The sequence below is a fragment of the Nannobrachium achirus genome (assembly GCF_963921795.1).
Source record: "Nannobrachium achirus genome assembly, chromosome: 3".
Taxonomy (NCBI): Eukaryota; Metazoa; Chordata; class Actinopteri; order Myctophiformes; family Myctophidae; genus Nannobrachium; species Nannobrachium achirus.
In genome coordinates this window covers 71,958,105-71,979,676 of record NC_137812.1, presented here as the reverse complement: position 1 = coordinate 71,979,676, position 21,572 = coordinate 71,958,105, and the positions used below count along the sequence as shown (strand labels likewise).

The window sequence follows — 21,572 nt, the reverse complement described above, 5'->3', positions numbered from 1 at the left end:
ACACTCTCTCTCTCTCAGCGCCTGAACAAAACCAGACGCCAGACTCTAATGCTAGCTACCGGACCAAACTCTCTCTCTCTCTCTCAGCGCCTGAACAAAACCAGACACCAGACCCCAATGCTAGCTACCGGACAACACTCAGCCTCAGGGTCTGGTGTCTGTGAGGGTTATCTAGACCAGGTGTTGTCCTGGTTTAGATGTCCTGTGGGTTCAAGCACTCTGCAGTGGTGACCGCTGATGAGAAGCTGTTCTCCGTAGGGAATGGCGACGATGGTAGGCTGGGCCTGGGGAACACCTCCAACAAGAAGCTACCAGAGAAGGCCACTGCTCTGGAAGGCTACCAGGTTGGACAGGTAATGTACATTCATGGCTTTTATTATTTACAACTTGTATTGTTATATTATATAACAAAAAATGAAAGATCCTGGATCTGGAATCCTGGAAGCGACGATGGAGGGCTCGTCTGAGGACAACCTAGAGAGAGAGAGAGAGAGAGAGAGAGAGAGAGAGAGAGAGAGAGAGAGAGGGGAGAGAAATACAGACAAATGATGAGAGATTTAACTGTTCCAGCAATGTGTGATTTCATACTGTACTTAAGCTCAATTTAATGACTGCATTCTAAACCACTTCTCACACTCACTTGAGGGACTCTGCAGACTTGTGGAGGTTGTAGTTCCTCTCTGGCTCAGGGAGGCTCTGGAAGTCCACCAGACAGGGATGAAGATTCTTGTTGTCGTCCCTGAACTGTGAGAGAACACAAGGAAAGTTAGAGGCTACTCATTCCAGCAAAAGACAGCTTGAAACACTATTACCACTGTTGCCACTAGCGATGGGACAATATGAAAATGTCATATAACGATGATTGTGACAAAATAATAGCGATTCACAATATTATCTCGATAATCAAAATACAATATGCTGGGGTGGAACATGTGCCACAAAATAGCAGATCTACAAGCTCACAGCACACCGCGTAGTGACGCGTTGTGAGCTTTCAGATGGGCAATTTTTTGGCAAAGACAATACATCTAGCCTCTACAACTCTTTTTTCCCGGGCTGAATCAGGGGCCCAGCATGTCCCTGAAGGAGAACTTGCCTGATAGATTACGTCAATTTTAGGATAAGGTGACTGATAGATTGTCATTTTGAGGAGAACTTGACTGATAGATAAATAATGAAGATATATTGTGGGCTCGCTTTGAGCGAGCCCACAATTGGATAAGCCACGTCATGCCGAACTAGTGGAATGCAATGAGCAAATATGTAATGAGTGTCGCCAAATATTTATTTTCTACCCAGAAACTGGAAGTACACAGAAATAGCTACAGAGACAGCATAAAGCTCTGAATCTACAAGCCAATGGGCAAACTGAACCCTATCATTTCTCCCTATCACAAGTGACTCATTTATATAATATATATTTATAGAAAAAGTGATTTTGGGTTTCATGCAGCTTTAAGTCAGTGAGTCAACAGGGCTTAGGGAGGACATTGGAATTGTGCCAGAACTGTGAGCTTGTAGATCAATTTAAAAACATAATGTGGCAGATTTTCAACACATGCAGTCATTTTTCAAAAAGTTTGCACAGAACACAATTACATTTATTCCATCACTGCCTACATCGTAAAATTGTATCAAAATTGGGTAACAATATTTACATTGCAATTCATTCATAACTTATTCAAAAAATAAATTTGATCCCATAATTCACGAGGGGTTGTTCCTGGAGGCGTGGCATATAGTGGTATATTAATAGATTCTGGCTTTGTAAACGAGGTTACAGATATGGCATTTTTAGGGGTGGGGGAAAATGATCACCATGTAGTTTTATTGATCAGAGATTCGTTTCTCTGAGACTTAAACCACACTTTGGATGTGTGGAGTGCAACTTTAACCATACACAGTTTATGCTGGACAATGTAACTGAACAAGGTAGAGTTCCCCGATAGGCTCTGTGCACTGCAGACATATTAGGCCAGTCAATCTAAGGTTTGACCCAAAATAAATTGCAATAGTAATGGTTCAAGGTTTTTTATGATCCTTGGGGTCATCCAAATTACATATTAGAAGTTGTGAATTATATATTTAGTGGATCAAGGTAAATTCAGGGGGTTCAAGTTTGGGTCCCTTCACTTACTATACAGGAAAAAAGTAGCATGTGAGGGGTCAGACTAGGGCTTTTTCATGTTTCTGAATCCATTGCAAGCATTTGTTTTGCACAAAAAACATTCGTTGTGGTGTCCGTTTTTAGCCTGAGGAATGTTTTTTGTGCAAAACAATATGCTTGCAATGGATTCAGAATCATGAAAAACCCCTAGTTAGACCCCTCACATGCTACTTAAAGAAGATTTTTGGGGTATCTTTTTTTCTCCTATATAGTAAGTGAATGGACCCAAATGTGAACCCCCTGAATTCACCTTGATCCAGTAAATATATAATTCAAAACTTTTAATATGTTATTTGGATGACTAAGGATCATAAAAAACCTTGAACCATTACTATTGCAATTTCTTTTGGGTCAGGCCCTTTTTTAGCTTAGATTGACTGGCCTATATAGGAGAAATGTTGGGTCTCTTCTCACTTCCAAGGTGTTACCAATGGTATCCATGAAGGCTCTGTTCCATTTCATGTACAACAGTGGTTCTCAAACCTTTTATTTCAAGGACCCCCATAATAACTGAATGTACAAATGGAACCAAACAGGTCCAATTGGGTTACACACCTTTTAAGGGGTCATTTGGGACCCCCAAGGAACCATGAGGGTCTGTGGACCACACTTTGAGACCCAATGGTGTAGCAGAGTGTTTCCAGTGAGCCAACATGCAACAATATCAGCACCCTGACTCTTTTTGAAGCCTTCATTACACAGACTCTGTTTGGAGCCTTCATTAGTATCATTAGTAACACATGTGAAGGAAGTAAGACAACCAACTTCTCTCCAGAATGGCTGCTGTGCATATAGGCACGGTGCCAACATGAGCCCCATTTCCACTGTAGGGCCAACCCAGAACGTTTACGTTTCCATATAACCAGAATTAGCCAGGAAGGTCCAAAAAAAGAGCAGCAGCCCAGACCTAAAGTTTAGTTCTACCTCAGGAGCAGGACCTAAAAAAGGTTCCAGGAACCTCGTCTGGAACCGGGCCGTACGCAATGCAAACAAAACCAGAAAAAAAAAAGAAAAAAGAAAAAAAGAAATCACACCCAATGTGAAGTGAGTGGTGGTCGTGCTTGCATAACATCTTCAGACTAGGATTTGAGTCTAGGATGTACAGGCTATGCTACACACACACATGTTATGCTATGGCAAAACGCTGAGGAAAAGGGCTACAGACATACGACATATGACATCACTAAACAAACATGATGCTACACACACACATTTAACTATGGCAAAACGCTGAGGAAAGAGGCTACAGACACACGCACAGCCACGGACACACACACATTTTGCTATGGCAAAACGCTAAGGTAAAAGGCTACAGACATACAACATATGACATCATCACTAGACAAACATGATGCTACGCACACACATTTTACTATGGCAAAACGCTGAGGAAAAAGGCTACGGACACACACACAGCCACGTATAGGAGCGGTCTACCACCACTCAAAAAAAAAAAGTTCAGGGTCCTGAAAGTTCTGGTTCCACATTGCCGTGGAAAAGGGGCTATTGGCACAGGGTAGGGTGATCACTGGCACACTGGCAGAAGTGTGAGAGAGTACATGTCAATTGGATATATGCCACTTTGATGTGGCATGTTGACATGGCACACTGACTATCATAATTAAACATGTTGACATGGCACACTGACTATCATAATTAAACATAATGTTGACATGGAACACTGACTATCATAATTAAACATAATGTTGACATGGAACACTGACTATCATAATTAAACATAATGTTGACATGGCACACCGACTATCATAATTAAACATAATGTTGAGATGGCAACACAGACTATCATAGTAAACTAAATGTTGACTTGGCTCACTGACTATCGTGAAAATAAAAATCACACCCGTGTGAACTGAGCGGTGGTTTACCCCCCCCCCCCGTGTGTGTGTGTGTGTGTGTGTGTGTGTGTGTGTGTGTGTGTGTGTGTGTGTGTGTGTGTGCCTGGTCTGGCCTGAAAACAGCGCCCCTCCCTTAACATGTGTGGTCACAAAAGGTACTACACCACATTCCTCAGGCTACATACAGACAGACAGACAGACAGACAGACAGACACACACACACACACACGGCCACGTATAGGTGACCACCGCTCAAAAAACATGGCACTTGTCACATGTCAAAAAGGTTTCCGGCCCCTGGACTATTAGGTATGGGCTCAGAATGAACAGAACCAGAGGCTGATGTAACAAAAGTGTCAAGTTTATGTAGAAAAAGAATGTTAAAATACTGAATGGAAAAGGGTTTATTACATCTGTGGGAAATCATGATGCTAAAAGTGGATGTGAAGGCTTCAGGGACTACTGGGTCCTCTCTAAACTAGGGGTTCTCAACCTTTTAAGGCCATGACCCCCAGAATAATCAATATTTTAACCGGGGCCCTTAAATTGTCACTTTAGAAATGTGCAGATACCCTCCATACACTTAAACTTTATGTTGGTTTGTTTACTGTTGAAAGAGAAAACAATGCTGCACATCTGAGACTACCCCTGTGCCCACAGGTTGAGAACCACTGCTCTGACCTAAACCAACACGGCAAATAAACTCATCAAATTAAAATATAACACAAAACCAACAGCAAATAAAGTAATTCAAGTAATTTAAGTAACTACAGCAAACATAATCCAAACCATGCAATATGCCCTCAGCACAACAAACACAATCTGATGAAAGCCAGTTTCCAATATATAGATCTACTATGGGCAAGGTTGGAAAAACAGTGAAAAGTTGTAGGCTAGGTTAGGTTGGTTAGTTGTCCTTCTACAATAGATAGCATACTAGCCTACATCTGGTGCCCTCAATACAGATTCATTACATTACACAAAATATAGCAACATGACTAAAATACAACAAAATACCAAAACATACCCAGTCAGTATATTCAAGGCTCCCACTGGATTACTACCCGGTGGAGATCAACTCAAAACACCTCATGCTTCCAGGTACACAACAAACACTCAAATTCTGGCCAAAACTGTTTGCAGTCAAAATGGCCACCCTTAAAGGGACAGTGCATTTTAAGAGGTTGCCATGTTTGAGATGCATGGGCTGTCAATGGTTGGTGTTGCAACTCTAGATTCAACATATTAAAGAATCTTGAGTTGCAATTTGAGGCTTTTAATGTATTTGTGTATCAATGTCTTTTTCTGTCTCTGTATTGTGGTATTGATACTTTGAAATAAAAAGGGTTAGGGTTAGGGTAGAGTAGCCTACTTTTCCCACCACTGGTTGTGAGTTTCAGGAGAGGTTTGGTGGGAGCTCTTATTGCAAAAGGCCCATATCTCTTTTAAGGCCACTGTGGCCTCGGGTAATGCCATTTTTTGGAGGGGCACAAGGCCAAACTGGGGTGCAACGTAAAGTACCAAAATTAGAAAGTATTCATTGTGCATTGTAGCGGTTTCACCCTTTAGTTGTACTGTAAATGAAACCCACCACAAAGGACACTGTATAGCAATACAACACCCTACCTGGTTCAACACGTGCACAAGTAAACCATATAAATCATTTCAAAGAAACACAACACACAGAAAACTCATTTGCAAAGATTGTATTAAATTCGATTCTGTTCACGGCAGTTCATACAGTTCAGTTCAGTTCACGTTTTTCCCACACAGTAATCCGTAACACCAACGGGGCCGAACACCACCGTACCAACCCACACTCCACTTCGGGATTTTGTGATACCCAGCTCAAGCACGGACGTGTCCAGTCGCGTGTGTGCGTGTGCGTTTGTGTGCGTGTGTGTGTGTTGGTGTGTAGCGTTAGCACTGCTAGCCACCGCACCGCTTACTTGCTTTTCACGGAGGGTTAGAGAGGATCTTCGAAAGACAGTAGAGTAGAGCGAGGCTCTTCAAAAGACCGTAGAGGAGAGAGAGGATCTTCAAAAGACAACGTTTGAAGTTAGCTGCCGTCTTGTCCCCGCTGAGGCGATCATTCACGGCAGCCGATATGCTCGTTGTTCCCGGTCATTAACGGAGGAGGACCGCGGACTTAACTCGCGCTGTTCACCACCACGCCGAGGGTACGAGACAAAGCTGGTCACGTCGTTTTAGGCTTCCCACACGCTCCTGTCTTTTTTTTTCCACTCTCTTCCTCCCGCAACTTCATTCAACTCTTCTTCTTTAAGTTTAATGGCGGGTGACAACCGGAAGGTGTATACCGCCACCTACTTTACCGGAGTATGTAGTGCACTCCTTGCACTTAAGGAGTCATAATAGTCATTATGCAGTACTTTATGCAGTACTTTTCAAGTCCATCCATTTATAAAACCCCCCCATTGTCTTCTTCCATATTCAGTCCATTCTGTCCCCAGACCCAGCATCCTGAGTTGGAGCAAATCCTTCCCTCAGTAGCTTGTCCAGGTCCTCTCCACTTATATCCTCTATTTTCAGAAATCTCTTGCCCGCGTCTAGAATCATCTTGATTCTTTCTGTTTTCCCTTTAATTTCCATTGCACAATTCACTACCATAGCGATAAACGCCATAAACTGTTTCCTGTCCATGCAAATTGTTTGCTCTGCTCTCTTTGATCTTTCCTCATGCCTTTCTTTCGCCCTTAATTCGTTTCCTCCCTCCATTTTCTTTACTGCCTCTGCGTACGATATTCCCTTTTCAACTCTAATCTTATTGACACTTTCTTCCCTTCTTCTTTTAGGGCACACTGATGCCCCTGCATAATGATTCCCTTTGCAGTGGATACATTTCGGCTCGCTCCTCTCTGTTGTGCACTCATCTTTACATTTCTCCTCCCCACATCTTCCACATTTCCTTGTTCTTCGGCAAACGGCCGCGGCATGTCCATATTCTTGACAGCAATAACATCTTAGAGGGCCCCTCTCAAATGGTCTGACCTTGTAGGTTACATACTCAACATAAATCCTGTTCGGCAAATCTCCATTGAACTCGATGTACAGTGACTCACTATCCTCACTCTTTCCTTCTCTGAAGCGTTTCATTCTCTTCACTTTGTTTACCCCCAACAGGTCAAAAAATGGTTCCAGCTCCATTGTGAGTGGCACACCACTTATAACGCCAGCTGCATTTCTTCTCCCATGCCCAAGTTCATAGCACTCAACTCTGTGGCCATCAAACTTTGTGATGCCATGTACTGCCTTCAACATTTGCCTTTCTGACTTGCATTCTATAATTACCATCCCACTTCGAGCAATTCGAACCGATTTCACCTCTCCTAGTTTCTTCCCCACAAACATTGCAACACTGTGCCTATCACTAAATATTCCATCCACTTTTTTGACAGCTCTCATTCCTGCAGCATAACTGTCTTCCGTGTCATGTCCATCACTTGCTGAGCTATATACTTTACTCCTTTTCCTTTTGTTTTCATTCCCCCTCGAGTCCTCTGCTTGAATTTCGCTCTCCGAATCCACCATGCTTCCGCTCGTACTCGCCATCACTCGCTATGGTCCCTTCATTCAACTCTTTCCTTCCGTGAAGGTAGGGGGTTGGGCCACCGAAGCACGGCCAACCAGAGCCACCTTACTGGCAGTCAGACTGAAGTTGGGTGTAGCCATAGGTGTTTTAGCGATGGGATTTATGGTCCTTTGAAGTGAGCCGGATCTGTGGGATCCGTTCCTTTCAAAGAGCCGTTCAAAATACTTCAACCCGGCCTATATAGGCCTACATTTATTTCTGACATAGGCCTACATAGGATAGGTACATACCTGCCATTTGAAAATAGCCGATCAACAAGCTCTCAATGCGTCGCGTTGCAACGCATTGTGAGCTTGTAGATCTGCTATTTTCTAATGATTTTTCAAAATTGTATTCATTGGAAAACCTGAATAATTAATACTTTCTACTAATAGTACTTTGTAGGCTACTTTAATTACATTTTGATACCAATACGTTTGTACTTTTACTCATTAACATTCCAAACTTCTACTTGTGGCAGAGTATTTCCACATTGATTGCAGTAGGCTATTGATATATTTTACTCAAGTAAAGCAACTGGGTACTTTTCCCACCACTGTTCATTAGCAAGGAACGGCTCAGGCTCCCTCCCTGCTGTGAACAGGATCCAATCGTTAATTTCAAAGAGCCGTTCAGAAGACTCGATTGGTTCGGGAACGTCCCACAACCTCTACCGTGTTTCCACCCGGACCAGATAGAGGGGAGGACGGGAACCGTGTCCGCCCCTCTCTCTCGTAGCGTAAACAGAGCAGAGAGACTGAACGACCACTGTGTTATAAATACAATAATAGAGCTTTTCACTCACAAACCTTTGTGTCGGAGAGAGCGTCGTTGCACAACAGGCTGTGGAAAGAGTGTGTTTTCTACCAGGAGACATTCTTAGAGAAGGTATGTTGTTGTTGTTGTTGTTGTTGTTGTTGTTGTTGTTGTTGTTTAAATTGGCACTGAAAATATATATCGGTTCTGAAAAGCCACCTCGAGGCTGCTACTCGAAACTGGTAAATGAGAACAAAGCCTGTCCTTACCTTCACATGCAGACCTTTCTGTTGTAGGCTAATATGAGTAAAAAGCAGATCCATGAAAAGACTAAGCTTATTTCCACAGGAAACCATTAAAGTATCTCATATAACTTTGAATGACAGACGAATAGAACACAGTACTATGCAGTAGATATGTAAATAAAATAAAATGAGAGAAAAAAAAAAGAAAACAGTAAGTCTAAACAAACAGTAAGTACAAAGAAGGGGAGGCTAGGGTTAGGTTCGTTTTTTTACCAGTTGCGAACGGCTGCTGCCTTTAAGTGGTTTTTCAGGGTAATTTTAAAGGATGCTAGTGATCCACACTCCTTTATGGCCTTCGGTAAGGCTTTCCACATTTTGGTGGTATAGCAGAAAAAAGAGTTTGACCCTTGTTGGTTTTAACTCTGGTTGCAGTTGTCGATCCTTTTAGTTGACCTTGTACCAGTGAACTGTACATTCATGAAACTGTAACTTTTCTTATGCAAACCTTTTCTACCAGGAGACATTCTTAGAGAAGGTACGTTGTTGTTGTTGTTGTTGTTGTTTAAATTGGCACTGAAAATATATATTGGTTCTGAAAAGCCACCACTACTGGTGGGGGAGATTGATTGATCGAAGACTTTATTGTCAGTTTGCATAGGAAAAGGTACAGTTTCATGACGGTACAGTTCACTGGTACAAGGTCTACTAAAAGCAGATCCATGAAAAGACTAAGCTTATTTCAACAGGAAACCATTAAAGTATCTCATATAACATTGAATGTCAGACGAATAGAACACAGTACTATGCAGTAGATATGTAAATAAAATAAAATGAGAGAACAAAAAAAAGAAAACAGTAAGTCTAAACAAACAGTAAATATATACAAAGAAGGGGGAGGGGAGGGTTGGGCTAGGTTAGTTTTTTTTACCAGTTGTGAACGGCTGCTGCCTGTAAGTGGTTTTTTGGGGCAATTTTAAAGGATGCTAGTGATCCACACTCCTTTATGGCCTTCGGTAAGGCTTTCCACATTTTGGTGGTATAGCAGAAAAAAAAGAGTTTGACCCTTTGCTGGTTTTAACTCTGGTTGCAGTTGTCGATCCTTTTAGTTGACCTTGTACCAGTGAACTGTACATTCATGAAACTGTACCTTTTCTTATGCAAACCTCCAATGAAGTATTGGATCAATCAAACAAGGTTATGAATGTAATGAATGGAACATTCATTACATGGTAAACAAAGTAAACCCATCTCAAAAATATATAATTAAGACATAGTGAAATTAGCAGATCTACAAGCTCACAAGGCATCGCTTCGTGCCACTTTGTGAGCTTGTAGATCGTCTATTTGCCCTAGTATGGGTCCTGGGCAAAGTGGCAAACGTCTAATTCTTCTTTTGGGTTCTTGGGCTGAAAGGTTTGGAAACCACCGCTGTAAGTTGCATGTTTTGGTTAACACCAAAGTCCATTACATTCTGACTCATCTTGTGTCCAAGTGGAGAGTTTGGCCTAAAGATGTTTAGGCCTAAAGTTTTCAAATGTTTTAGCCAAAAGATTAGCACAGATCTCCATGTCATCCTGGACTTTGCCTGAATGTTAAACCGGCGCCAGCCGAACCCCAACCAGGACCCAGGCCAGGACAGTCAGTAACCACGCAAAACCCCCTTTTCCACTGACATGGTCCAACACCACACCACTCCACACCGCCCACTTGTGCCATGTTTTCCACTACAAGGACCTGGGTAGAGTGGTGTGGCTGTGCAGTGGTGTGATATGGATTTTATAAGTGGTTTCCCTCTAAATTCATGACGTCACATGCACATCATGTGCGTGCGTGCACGCACACGCATGTGTGCACGCATGCCTGCCGCTCGGTGCTAATACTGTATAACACAACATGTTTAATCTAATTATATTTCTTATTTAGTTACATTGTTAATTTGTTGTTTTTATTTTTGTTTCAATTCATGTATTTTCCTTTAGGTTTTATATAAAATAACTTTACATAGACTTTATAGACTCACCCACACACAGTAAAGTCTGCTAGCTCCTTTCGGAACCTCTCCCGAGTCCCTCCGCTATGCAGCTCTGACAAAATGAGTGATTTAAACTCATGATATGAAGAGTGAGGAGCTGCATAGCGGAGGGAGAGGTTCCGAAAGGAGCTAAAAATCTGCAAAGAATGCTAGGCGAGCATAGGCTATATGCTGGCCGCATATACAAGTGTATATGAGCCTGCCTACCAGAGTATTGTTATGCAAAGCAGATAGGTATAGGGGATTGAAGTGAAGTGTTGACCGAGCCGTCACACAACTTGATGACGTCACGTGTGTGCATGCGCGTGTGCGTGCATGTCGGGCGCGCGTGCGTACGTACAGCTTGATAAAAGTGGGCTCGCCGAGCCCAACCGAGCCCACGGCATCTCACCCCTGGTAGTGTGAAAGTGGTATTAAACGTGGTACTAAAAAGTATCCCATCCAGACAGAGCAGGTCAAACAGGGCCAAACAGTTCATAATGACTGATCTGATTTTTCATTTAGACCACCAGGATATACGTAGTTGTAATACATGATAATAGATTATATTGTGTTATAATCACTGTTATGATCTATTACAGTCAGTGTATTATAATAATTATCATAGTACTACATTAATACGTTATAGTGTATTATAATCACAGTTATTAATCCAGTATAGTGCATTATAACTAGGATAGTTGTAATACAAATGTATATTGTATTATAATCACAGTTAAAAGGGTCAATTTGTTTTATCGATCGGGGTACTTTTGTGTAATGGAAAATGTAGATATTTGTAAGTGGTGCGTTGTACTGTGGTGCGGTGTAGTGTGGTGTGGTGCGGTGTGATGCGGTGTAGTGTGGTGCGGTGTAGTTTGGTGCGGTGTAGTGTGGTGCTAAAGCTGCAGTCGAAAAGGGGCTCAACAGAGTGTGGTCACTGTCCCAGGACAGCAACCACACTAACAGAGAGTGTGGTCACTCTCCCAGGTCCCAAGCGGCACCCAGTCGACAACAGCCCAAAACCCAGGCAGAGTCTGGGGACCATCCTGTCCTTAAATAAAACCCCACTCACAGTAACTAACTGGGAACTAATGAACTAACACAGGGGTCTTCAACAGGGGGTCCGGGACCCCTAGGGGGTCCTCAGAGTTACTACAGGGGTCCTCCAAATCTTTGTGTGATAGAAGCTTTTTTTCTCCTTTAACCACTTGAACCCTTTAGCCAAAAATAGCAGATCTACAAGCTCACAACGCCTCGGACTGTGAGGCGTTGTGAGCTTGTAGATCTGCTATTTTCGGCAAAGATGTTTGGTGTAGGGGGGAAAAGGTACAAGTTCAAGTACAGAGTGAAAGGTCAAGTTTATTAGTATTGACGGTTCAAGTAAAAACAAATTGACATGAATCCAAAATACACTGATGATTGTGCTGTCAAACAATGAAATGATATGGAATCTATGGGTTGTGGGGGTCCCTGCTTCATCTCTCTCTCAACTAAGGGGTCCTTGGCCTGAAAATGTTGAAGACCCCTGAACTAATAGCAAACAAAACCTTATATGGTCCAATTTTGGTCCTTTTTCTTTCTGTAGCAATGTGTTTCTGGAGGAAGACGTCAGACATCAAGGCAATTTCTACCTGATTATAGAGATATTAAAACATTTATATACGTTGTGAGATTATCCTAGATTAAATGGCCTTTCCTCTGGCGCCACCTTTTGGCCAAACTCTCCACCTTGACACAAGATGTGTCAAAATGTAACTGACAGATTGTCATGAAACTTGATCAATGCATTCATGCCTCCTGGGAGATGAACCCTAAACCAAGTGTTCTAATGACCTTGATCTTCTAGCGCCACCATCAGGTCAAAATAATGAAGGGCTGCTCGATTATGGCATGAATGGAACACAATTATTTTCGGTCAATATGATTATTTACTCCTTGAAACCAAATTGTTGACAAACACAATGGAGTGGTTTTATATCTTTGTTGTTGACCAAAAGGCTCTCTTTCCATCATCTTGGCTCAGATCAGAACTAAACATCTCACAGGTTAACTGAGATTGAGTTTGGCTTTTTAGGTTTTTTAGTGAGTGAAAACAGCCATAATTTGATCACTCCCCTCACCCAGGTCAACAAAGGCTGCTTACAGTATGTGATCAAATACCATCTCTCATCCCCACTTGTTAGTTTGGGGATGTATTTTGTATCACAGCTCCGTTTTTGAACCCACAATCAATCGTATCCTACGCTTCCTCTGTTTTACATGAAACCATTTCTAAAATGCATGACACATCAACGTCTGTGCAGCCCTACAGTAAAGGGTGGAGGGTATAATTGTTGGTGGGGTTGGTCATAGAAGGAAACATGTTTGCAGAAACATTAAAAGCAGATTGTCTACTTTCACCTCATTCACATTATGACACCACTAGGTGAGAGGTTATTAAAGTCCTTGTTGAATTGCTTCATTTCAGACCAGAGTGTGGAGTCCAGACTGCAGGTGAAGATGAACGCTCCAGACTCAGCCAGGGCCGTTTCTATTAAACAGGAGGAGCTTGAAGATCAGCCACACTTCAGTAAGTTTAACCACTTGAACCCTAGCATCGCTGTATGCAGGGGGAACATGTGCTGAAAATAGTGGATCGACAAGCTCACAACTTGTCGAGTAGGGGTGGGCAATATAATCGATATGGCAATACATTGCGATAGTTTATTTGCCAATACTGTATTGATACTTCAGGCTGTAGAATCGCAATACTTTGAGGAAAATATGATATGTTCCCATGCATAGAAATCCCGTCCTGACACTCCGCTGCCTCTAGATGTCGCTGTAATATAGTAGCTACTTCCCCTTCTCACGGTTCAGTGAGTGAGGTCTCTCGAGAAAATGGCTGCAAACGACGAAAACAACAACATTAGAGCAGCGCCTTCAGATTATAAAGCTGATATATCACAATAGTATCACAGTAGTATTGCAAAATATCTTGATACTATTGCATCGTGACCCAAGTATCGTGATATGTATTGCATTGCGAGATTCTTGCCAATATCCACCCCTATTGTCGAGTATTATGTTTCAATAGTATTTCATAATTTCATAATTGAAATAAATATTTGCTGTAACAACACAACACAACAAGCATTTAGTTTCAAAATCATCCTAAAGCGTGGTGTTGATTCAAGCGGTGTCAACTAAGCGCGATGTAGCTTCGGTATTCACCATGGGCCGTTGAATATAGCATTTCTATCCAAAAATGGCAGAGGAGAATTTCCCTTTTTTTACTATTTTTAAAGAAAAATAATAATAATAATTCTTTAAATATCTGATCTACAAGCTCACAAACTGTCCATGTTGTTTGGCTATTTGAAGTATTTTAAAATGTGTTTCAAAATATTAAAAAGTTATGGTCTGCAGTCAGTAGCTCTGTCGCCTCACAGCTAGAAGGTCCTGGGTTCGCGTGGGGGGCGTGTTCTCTCTTCCGTGTCATCAGTGCCAACACCACCATCAGTGCCCCAAGGTGGGGTTGTGTGGAGTTTGCATGTTTTCCCCGTGTCTCCTAGGGTAGATACCCCCACAAAAACATGCAGTAATCCTGGTCTCTATAATGCCTCCACCTGGCCAGCCCGGGTCGCCTGATGGAGGGGAAATAAACTGGTTGGAATTACGTGTTCCAACCGGGGTAGCGCCCCCTGTCAGGTGATAAGAAGCGGCGTGATCACTCTTCATGCACTGAAGGAAGCGTGAGCTCAGTTCGGGGCTCTCCCCAGGTTGGCAGAGGGAGAGCAGAGCCCAGGATTACAGCTTAGGCAATTAGCCCTTTGCTAAGCCCCTCCCCAAAAGCGATTGTCCAAAACTAGCTTAACTCAGTCGGTGCCATATTTAAAGTGGAATGACCTCTTATATTGCCGGTTCGCCAACAAAGGGTTAAAAAAATAGTGTGCACGCTGGTGCACACATTCGTGCACAGATCATGCACTATGCATGTGCATGCTTTTCACAGCTTTCAAACAAAAAAATCCGCTTGGAAATCCGTTCAGGCATTCAGGAGAAAGGAGCCCTTATGTTTTCTTCAAATGTAAACAAACATGGCTGCCATGTTTGAAAGATGGGGTTGGTATGGGGGTTAAACATGCAATTTCGCGATCGCGATCATGCCTAGTACACTGTTGGAGGTCCAAATTTTTTTTTTTCAAAACATTTTTTTTCAATTTTTTTTATTTTTATTTTTTATTATTTAAAAAAAAAAGACGTTCAGAAGACGTCTGGCAGGGAGGTCCATAGTGAAAAAGACGTTTTAAAGACGTTTTTATTATAGAAACATATTTTTTGGCAGGGTATGAGTTAACTGGCAGCTTGCGATGGCAAGCTTCCATCAGCAGTGCTAGCTGTCAATGTTATTTCACCAGCTCACACACAGTTTGCAACACAATAGAAAGAATAGGAATATAAAGGCATTTTAATCCGATTGGTCGCCATAGAAAAGAAAAAAAAGTTTGAATGTATCAGAGTGCAGTACTTATTAAACATTACGGATGATACGGGTAATTGTGTACCATATTGTGACATCCGTGTGCCTTTAGTGAGCACTTTATTTTTGAAACCTGAACATTTGTGTAGACGTACGTGGCAAGTTGGCTAAACTGCTCACACCAGGTTGAGGTCGATCCATGATGGTTGTGAGATACGACTGAAGTGTTTCAGGGCTATTTAACATTTCCCAGTGTTTTTAGTTTATTGAAATAATGTCATGCACATTTTCCAGTGCATAGTCTACTACAGGCCTTGTTGACTATATTTAGGAGAACAAAATTATGATTATGGAATACTTGTTTGGTATCGCAATGCCCCAGTTTGGTATCGCGATGCCCCAGTTGCCTTAAAGTTAAAGCTCCAAACAGCCCAGAACAAACGAATTAGGGTTGTGCTTGGTCTTCCTCCTCGGGCCCTCCTTAACGATCATCACCACGAAAGCGTGGGGTGGCTCAAAGTAGCTGACAGAGTACAGCAACTTGCAATGGGCCTGGTGCACTAGATACATTACACCTCCAAGATACCCATGTACCTGACACACTACTTCCTAAAGGTCAAGGATGTCCATGATCACAACTCCAGAGGCAGCTCCACCAATCATGTTCAACATAGATTTAACGCTAAACAAGGCTCTAATTCGTTCTCCTGCTATATCACCAACTTATGGAACGCCCTTCCGCAAACCTTAAAGGAGAGCATATCCCTAGCCTCCTTCAACTTTGGCTTCAGGCGGCTGCTTCTCGTGACTTGTAATTAGACCCCCCATTTTTGATATACCCCCCTTTTTTCTGCTATAGTATTTGATGTTATGCTTTTTCTGCTTTTTAAATTGATGTTATCCTAGATAAAGTACTATGTTCTATCCGTCTGTCTTTCAATGTTATATGAGATACATAAAGTGTGATTCCTGTGGAAATGAGCCGAAAGCTTTCTAGGATCACCTTTTAGTTGACCTTGTACCAGTGATCTGTGCTGTCATGAAACTGTACTTTTTTTTATTGCAAAACTTATAAATTCTTCAATCAATCAATCATAAAATTCTGAAGCTTTTCCTCCTGAAACGAAAAATTGTGAAATGTGAAAAAGCTCATATAACCTGCAAGTCAATGCGTGAGAAGCAAAGCTTGCCAGCGCTCCTCTTTTAACTTGTTGCTAATGTGGTTAAAAAAAGAATTGTTTACAAAAATTGTGGGATAAAAAAAAGAATTAAAACAAACAAATTATGGGCTGTTGAATATCGCATATCTGTCCAAAATGGAAGAGAATAGAGGAGAGGAGATAGAGAGCATTTGTTTTGTCCATGCCTTATCCAAAAACATCTTTGCTTTATTATTATTTATTTTTTTACTATTTTGAAAAACATTTTGAAATCTATCTATAAATGTGACAAATCTCTGCGCGCGTGTCTGTCTGTAATCCGCGTATCTCGAGAACCGTTCATCCCACCGGCTTCAGATTCGGCACGCGCGTTCCCAGCCGCGGCGCGGAGTGCATTGCCGGGCCTCGACCCGACGCGCGGTTTTCCCGAACCGGTGCAAAACGTTCGGAATCTCCTTATGTGGAGCTGATTGTTGACATCAGGCTGTTCCGAAGGAAATCGGCGCAACCACTGACTCATTGTGACATCACTTCATAAAAGGCTCTGACATCACGTACGCCACATGAGTCAACAAATAATGCCATGGTTACGTATTGAATGTCAACAGCTCACGACGCGTCCCAACTGGCAAATGTTGCGCCCAAGGATAATGGATTTTGATTATCGCGATAATATCGTAAATAGCGATTTCTTTTGTCACAATAATCGTGATATGACATTTTCATATCGTTCCATACCTAGTGTGTACTCTGGTTGTTTGTTTATTCTAACGCACCTTGGTTTACGAAAAGACCCGCCCCTGCCTGCCTCTGATAGGTCATTTTTCTTTGTGTTCTCCTGGTTCTCTGTGTGTTCGAGAATTAAGCTGTCATGTTGTTTTTCTGCTCCTAGACATCCTGCACATGGTTGTGTGTAAAGAGGAGGATTCTCCTGAACAGGAGAGGAGCTCCAGTCTGCTTCAGGAGGAACCAGAGCCTTCACACATTAAGGAGGAACAGGATGAGCTACTTCAAAGACCAGAGGAGCCTGAGGGGTCAACGTCGACGTTACCAGCAGTGAAAAGTGAAGTCCATGATGAAGACATCTCTTTGCAACGTTGTGAAGTTGAAGTCGAGCTTGAATCTGACTGGGAGGAGACCAGTGGAGGTCAGTCAGTGTTAGACACTGGGACAGGACTTGCATGTGTGGGAAAAATAAACTGAGAGTTGGAATAAATGATGGTGATAAAAGATACAATTAAATCAGAAATATTAACATGGGAGCCGTAATTACTCATGATTTTATACTCACCAGTCTTCCTCTCCCTTCTGTCCCTACTCTCTCTCTCTCTCTCTCTCTCTCTCTCTCTCTCTCTCTCTCTCTCTCTCTCTCTCTCTCTCTCAGGAGACATAGGAGAAAAAACTTTTCACTGTAAAAATTGTGACAAGAGTTTCAATCACCCATCTGAACTGAAGAGACACCACCGTACCCACACTGGAGAAAAACCTTTTCCCTGTGAACATTGTGACAAGAGTTTCAGTACCTCATTTAACCTGAAGGAACACCAGCGTGTCCACACTGGAGAAAAACCTTTTCCCTGTGAACATTGTGACAAGAGTTTCAGTACCTCATCTCACCTGAAGGAACACCAGCGTGTCCACACTGGAGAAAAACCTTTTCACTGTAAACATTGTGACAAGAGTTTCGGTCAGTCATCTAGCCTGAATAAACACCAGCGTGTCCACACTGGAGAAAAACCTTTTCACTGTGAAGATTGTGACAAGAGTTTCAGTCATCCATCTGACCTGAAGAGACACCAGCGTGTGCACACTGGAGAAAAACCTTTTCATTGTGAACATTGTGACACAAGTTTCAGTCAGTCATCTGACCTGATAAAGCACCAGCGTGTTCACACTGGAGAAAAACCTTTTCATTGTGAACATTGTGACAAGAGTTTCGGTGACTCATCTAGCCTGAAGAGACACCAGCGCGTTCACAGTGGAGAAAAAGCTGATTGATGTCACCAGTGTAACAAGTGTTTCAGTGTGTCAAGTAGTCTGAAGGCACATCATCGTATCTACCTACCTTCCACACTGGAGAAAAAAACCTTTCCAGTGTTCCACGTTGTGACAGACTTACCGTTCTTGTAGTCATTTAAAAAGACACCAGTTTATTCACACACCAACTATATGTTGGTGTGTGAATAAAATGGTGTCTTTTTAAAAAAGCTCACAGGGAGGATCAAATGAGACGCCTGTATGTTGGTAGGGAGGTGGATAGAACAGCAGAAATATTATTGGATATTCATACTGATCCTGTCAACAGGCCTCCGTAGCTCTTCTTTTCCTCAAGGGGAAAGGGGGGGATGGGGGGGAATATATCAACGTAGCCATATGCAGCCAGGACTGATGAAATAGGATTGTGGGCGTGCTTTTATACTTCTTGTGGTCCTACATCTTGGCACACAAAACCTCATGATGAGTTACTCCATTTTAGGTCAACCTGACCCAACTGTTTTCTTTCCTGTTTACTTTAACATTCTGTCACAATGACCAAACTCAAAAGTGTATTACTGTCTTCTCCATTACTTTATTAAATATTTCTATGAAACAGCTTCTTTGTCACAGTCTGAATATATCATACAGCATGTCAGTATGCATGCATCATAGACATATTGCTATATTTACACATTTTAACGTGTTGACAACGACATGTTAACACGTGTTCAAAAGGATAATAGTTCACCCCCAAACAACTCATCATGAATTTGTGTGCGTGCGTGTGCTTATAAATAAATGATATATTTTTTTATGGTGGTGAACGATCCCTTTAATACATGGAGACTGGTAGTCTGTTTTTTTTTAATGTTTTTATGGATTATAAAACAGCCCCATAAAACTATGGTTTACTGAGGCCACAATCACATATTAAGAACATTTGCTCTTTGCATGATGCGTGCTCTTTCAAAGTTGGATCAAAGTCTCTTCCAAAAAAGAATACATTTCCCACAATGCTTTGCGGGACGTGAGCCGACGCGGAAGTAGACGCCGCTTTCAGCAGTGTTGCCAGTGTAGTCCTTTTTAGCAGTGGAGCGGCTGTCGTCAAAAAAGGGGAAAACAGCGAGCTGTTTGGTGACACAAAAGGATGATTTACCAAAGGCTTTGGTGTTGGCGTTGTTGGTGGTGACTGGCGAGAAGAAAGGGCTGTTGGACAAGGAGGAGTCCAGGTCTGCTTGGTCAGGTGGCGAAGCAGATGCAGACCTGCCAACCCATACGCATTTTGCGTAGTAAGCACGCATTTTTAGTCTCTGTACGCAGGTACGCAAACTCCTCTAACGGCTACGCATTATCGGGGGATGGTATTCACAACACATTCTGCATTGTGTTCGGTTGTGTTGTGGGCCAAAGTGAGGCAAACATTTTTGCTCCATGCCGTGTAGTTCCTCCCAGGCACCACATGAATGGTGTGTGAATGGGGCGCATGGCGCTGGGGGGCACTAGAACGGAAGCGATGCTCGTTTTATCGACAGAAGAAGAATTTAACCGCTTGGTGGACGGAGTCTGTTTGTTTTGGTAATAGAGTTATAAGAAGAAGGTTTTGGTTTAGTTCAGCATGCACGCATCTCACAGCGACGCAGACGAGTTATCGATCGGATACATAACGGCGATATTAATCAGATTAATGTATAAAGAAGATGATACGGAGAAGGGCCGTGGTGTTGCGCGAGTCGATGCACAGCGACTGTTCGCCCTGTAGTGCTGCCAACGATCTAACAGGTAATAATAAACTTTTAAAACCCTCCTCTGAGGTGAATTCACATGTCATAGCAGCCACGATGGTGAGAATTGGTGAAATCTTGTACTATGCCTAACCTAAGCCTATCTGGCGGTGCTGGTGAAACGAAACAACGAGCGGCTCCGGTCCGCCTGGAGTTATACTTCGTCATACGACGGTTTTGCAGCGAGCAACCAGTTGGAAAATGTCAAAACGTGTGACCCAGTTCTTAGTACAATGAACTGAAGCATACATTGGCCACGATTGGATAAAATACTGGGCTGCCTGTTCCACTTTAACTCGAGTATGAATGAATGAATGAATTAGGCCTATGTGTATTGTCAAAAACATTAACAGTGAACACATTTATCACCTGTGAATATATGAATGACATTAATGGTCTATCAACAATGAGTAGCCTACAGCCTATATGAATGAATATACAGACTAGGCTGTATGTGATCTATACACAATGTAGGCCTATATATCAATTAATGGATGGAATAGAAACCTACATGAGTTGAATACTTTCAACTTCATGCAAATAATGCACAGAAAGGTGGTTTTATTTAGGCTGCTCAATTAACAATGTTTAACAAAGACACAGGTAAATATTTAAAGGTAAATAGCCTACCTGACAATGTAAAGCTATTTTGCTATTTGAATAACATGATTATGTTGATGTATGTTCATTCATTAAGTCACTGGTGAGACTGTTTTGCTAGTCTATTGTTAACTAACTCTGAGCAAGTGCAGTTAGTATATTTTATTAAAGATTTGTCAACAATATTGCCAAAGCAACATTACTGTATTGCCTGGTAATACTAGCCTACTTTTTCTCTTGACCAAATGGCATTTTTATTTAAAAGGTTGTTCTAACATCTTGCCTCCTCCTATTAGTGTAAGTCAAGACATGCAATGTGCTACATTTCTGGTGTGAAATTTTGTTAACATAACTGTAAAGGTCCCACCCAAAAAAGTGCATGGAACCCCCCAAAATATACGCTGTTTTGTGCGGGAAAACAACAAAAATTGCACCGCGGGCGCTGCGCGGGCGCTGCGCGGGCGCCGCGCGGGCACTTGAGTACTCAAAAAAAATTGCCAGTGTTGGCAGGTCTGCAGATGCAGTATCCGAGGACAGCACCATGCGGTCCAGGTCGGCTCTGGTTCTAGAAGATTCACCTGCAAAATATGGCACCAATTAACAACATTTAAATAATATTTTAGATGAAGGGGGTCAGCAGACAAATAGATTTATTTTGGGGGGTCCTTGACATGAACACTATTATAGCAACATACGTTTTTTTAAAAAAATGTTAGGATTTAGAAGATATTTGCAGAATCGGCCTTAATCACCTGAACTGGATGGTGGGTCAAAATAGCAGATCTACATGCTCACAACACCAGCGTTGTGAGGATGTAGATCTGCTATTTTCACAATTTCTGGCTCTAATATTTGACAATTTGGCCAATGTTTAATTTGTAATTTTAGAAGTATAAAAAAAAAGTCCTCAAATTGTCATATGCAGATGCCTCCTCTGGTGTGGGGCGTTGGTAAAAGAGGACTGG

At 42.1% G+C, this 21,572-nt stretch overlaps 1 long non-coding RNA gene across 1 annotated transcript; it reads left to right on the top strand.

Moving 5' to 3' along the window:
• Positions 1-8,362: 8,362 nt before the first annotated feature.
• Positions 8,363-17,282, top strand: LOC308281448. Its single transcript, XR_013961847.1, has 3 exons — positions 8,363-8,500; positions 13,095-13,196; positions 17,142-17,282. It is a non-coding gene; the product is annotated as an uncharacterized lncRNA (long non-coding RNA).
• The last annotated feature ends 4,290 nt before the right edge of the window (positions 17,283-21,572 follow it).